The sequence below is a fragment of the Corylus avellana genome, chromosome ca4 (assembly GCF_901000735.1).
Source record: "Corylus avellana chromosome ca4, CavTom2PMs-1.0".
Lineage (NCBI taxonomy): Eukaryota > Viridiplantae > Streptophyta > Magnoliopsida > Fagales > Betulaceae > Corylus > Corylus avellana.
The window spans coordinates 20,234,559-20,238,884 of NC_081544.1; positions in this window are offsets into that span (position 1 = coordinate 20,234,559).

Here is a 4,326-nt window from a genome sequence, read left to right on the forward strand (position 1 = left end):
GAACATTAGACTTAAGCGATTTGATTGCTCCCACCGTTCATCTTTAGTAATCTCTTGTAGCGTACTTTCCTCCGTGAGGGCGGGTGGTTCGTCCACACGGAGCGTCAAGTCAAGCTCTAAACACCCCAATGTGAAAAATAAATTTTCTTTCCAGTCAGAAAAATTGTTATCATTAAGCATTGGAACATGAAAAGTTCCATCCACTAAAGAAGTAGGAATAGCTGCAATAACCAAAGAAAATACTTTAATGCTATGAAATAACTTTATTTAAATTAACCAATGTTAACTTAATAGTAAATTTCAACCTACCTGTGGGCAAAGGTTGCATCACGCATGAAATTTACTCTTTATTAATAAGACTAATAAATTTAGCATTAATAAATAAAATTTTCCGTACTTGTGGGCCTAAGAGAAATTTTATTTTTAATGTTAAATTTACTATCTTATTCTAATTAATTCATAAAAATAAAAACGTCCCTGTGGGGATTGGCAAATTAAATTTATGAATTAATTACAACATGATGTTAATTTTCCGTATGAAGTTCACATATATGATCTTGATGCAATTATCATCATAAAATCAGGATGCTGTGGCACTCCCAAAAATTATTATGATAATCACGACTTCATTAACATCATTAACTATATAGATGCCAAAAAATAAAGTTCCCAAGAATAAAAGACAAAACCATCATGTTAGTGGGTAAACAGTATTTTTCCAAAGTACAACCAGATAGTGTCCCAGGTAAGCGGGGGGGCGCACAACGGCACACTTAAGTCCCATGACTTGTCTTGCCAGAGCTTTCCGATTGCAATTTTGGATAGTACCATAAACATTCACCAATACATGAGATTTAGTTAATTATTCTCAGGTCCAGGCATCAAACAATTTATATTTAAACAATTAATAAATGTATCCTTAAGTTCATGCATTAAAGAAATAATAATTTAATACTGAACAATTTAAAAGATAAGATAAATATAAATGCAATATTAAAGCATAATAAACTAAATAGCCCAATGGTCTTAAAGTGACCTTAGGCTCTTTATTCCTTAAGAGCCCAAGTTCGAAACCCAATGAGCCCCTTTTGTTTTGTTTTGTTTTGTTTTTTTTTTGTTTTTTTTTTTTTTAACTGAATGGGTTATCGGGTTGGGCTTCCTTATTGGGTCAGCCTTTGGTTTCTGTATTGGGTTGGCCCAATCGGGTTAGCCCACTTAATAAACCAAGGTTTTTTTTTTTTTTTTTTTTATAAACTGAATTGGGCTTGGGTTAAAATGAACCCATACCCAGTGGCCCAAAAGCACTTGACCCGGTTCCTTATGGGTTAGAAACCCTACCCGGAAAACTTAATCTCAACCCGGAAATCCTAACCCTTGCGCTGCCGCCTCCGTTTCACCTTCCCCATTCTCCGGTCACCGGCGCCGGTCCCTTAATGCGCCGGCCAAAAACAGCAGGCACCCCGTGTGGGGCTGCCGGCCGTTTTTTTTTTTTTTTTTTTGTGGGTAGCCCGGTGAAATGGCCACCGTTCCGGCCAAAAATCGGCAGCCTGTGTAGGCGCCGTTTCTGCCCATCACAGGCGGCCCCTTATGGGGCTTCCTCCGTCAACAGCTCACCTTATGCGGCCAACGCCGCTGCTGTGGGAGAGGGGGAGACCGGTGCTGCAGAAAAAAAAAAAAAAAAAATCGGCACTGCAGGTAGGGGCGTTTCTGTAGCTTGTCTCCAGTAAATTCTCATCGAAAGAGACCCAGAGGAAAGTGAAGGACCAAGGGTCCTGATCACCCATTGGCCCCACATAATTTTGTTTTAAGAAACAATACCACATGAGCAATTTTGTCAAAACAAATAAAACATATATGTACACGTGGGTTTCATGGTTGTTGAGAACAAATGGTTCTCAGTTTCAATAAGCGTGGGTTGAGTTTTGTTTCGATAATCACAAAATAAAACAAAATAAAATATTATCGAAACAAAAAATAAAATATCAACAATAGACATATTAAAACTAGACTAAGCAAATATGGCCTGGAAAAGGCTCTGATACCACATGTAAGAATTCATTATATATTAAATGCTAATTAACAATAATATTAGCAGCGGAAATAGTTTAATATATATGTACCTCCGGCCATTACTTTGCTTAAGTGACTTAAAGAACAACTCCACAGCAACCAAACTAAAAACTGAAAATATTGAGAGGTTCTTCTGACCTATGCCTACCAGTGAGTGCCAATTGATGGAATACACAGGCCTTATTTATAGGTAGGTCAGGGGACCCTCAATTAGAGCTGTTACCTTAATTATTCCTCCCATCAATGAATAAAAATCAAATCAATACAGCTAATTGATTCCACAAAATAAAATCTTTAATGAAATCAAATACTTGTTCCACAAGAATTAAATCAGTGATTTAATTCAGAATATTTGATTGGAATCAAATACTTGTTCCACAAGAATTAAATCAGAAATTTAATTCAGAATATTTGATTTACACAATAAGCTTTAATTGGAATAAATTATTGAACACCGTAATTTTATAATTACAATAATATATGTGACATAAAGGGACATACTTTAAAACTAACTCTTTACAGAAATGAAAGTTATTGCTGGAGATGCTCTTAACAAGAAGTCAATATAACTATGAAAATTATTTTCTAATACTGCATTCTTCGTTCAATTAGGCAATCAAACTTGCCTATCTTACAAAAAAATAAAATAAAATTAGGCAATCAAACTTGCCTAAATGATTCTAAGAGATGCATCATGGACCATAATACTTTTTTTATTTTTTATTTTTTATTTTTATTTTTTTTTAAGGGGAAAATTCCATACTCATTCATTGATGAAAAGATCGCGAGCAAAAGCTCTTACAAACAGAGCAAAAATCTCTAAAGCAAATTATAATCGAAGCTACGAGATTACAAACATAAAAAATACATACATTATAAATCTAACATTCAAGACCTATCAATGACATCAACATCTGCTAATCCATGACTAGTCTTTAGTTGTAACAACAGATATGCTCCAGACAGATTTAATTCAATGCATAGATAGCTCTTATTCCTCGGCTTTGAGAGCAAAAAACTCCATACCAAAACTCATCCTCCTTGACCCGATAGTCAGGATACCGTTCACATCCACAACCCAAGGATCTGGACCAAAAGTGAATACCCCACAGATCATCAAGCGGGTAGATCAAGAGAGAGGATCGAGCCTTATTACAAGCAACAAAAACATGAACAAAAAACCACAAGAAAATAGAAAAAATAAGCAGGAAACGAACAGGAAAAAAATGGAAAAGAAATACAAGGAAAAAAGAGACAAAAGCCAAAAAACACAAAAACAAAAAGCGACACCGGAAGAAAACAGGCCTCAGAGTGAGGCTGTCGGAAAGCGATGTAAGGAAGAGTGGACACGGACGGAGCCGGAGAGCTAGTGGCAAGAGCGCGAGTTGACGTGGGTCTGAGGGGGGACGGTAGATCGGGCTTAGACTAGTTCGATCCAAGAGCCACGCCAGAACCAGAAAATGACTCGGTGGATCTGAGCTCAGGGGCCTTAGGAGAGGGGCTAAAACAAAAAAAAAGGGACAAAAGAGGAGAAAGAGGCGGAAAGGTAAAAAAAAAAGCACCGCACAAGGAGCTAGGAAGCATAAGGTAAATAGTATAACTTATAAGGTGAAGATGGGGAGGGAAAGCAGCAAAGGATGAGGGAAGGAGGGGGAGATCGAAGGTTCTCCCCCTTCTCTTGTGTGGCACTCTCTGCTAAGAAAAGAAACCCTTAAGTTACAATATTAAAAAGAGAAGTTAATTCATCGACCATAATACTACTATGTTATGTCTTAATAAATTACCCCTATGATTTTATATGTTAGTATATTAAAAGCATGTTTGGAATTACATTAAAAAATATAATATTTTTTTTAAAAAGCTTTATTTTAATTTTATTTTATTTCAAAAATGGGTTTTTGTTATTTTAGAGTAAAAAAGTCAAATAACTATTTTCGAAGTTTTTTACCAAACATATTATTTTTTGATTTGACACAACTTTTTAGATATTAAAATTAATTTTTAAGCTCCCTAATGCAATCTCAAACAAATTCAAACACAACTTGTTGAATTTAATTGATTATTTATAACTCCAAACTTCATTTTTCATACCAAAATCTAAGGAAAAACCCACTCCTATACTACCCTGTCCCAAATCAATTGCATGCATGCTTATTTTTTAATGCACAAATAATAAAAATAAGTTCATATACACACTTATTAAAAAAAAAAAAAAAAAAAAGAAGAAAGATGGGGAAAGAAGGAAAAGAAAGAGAA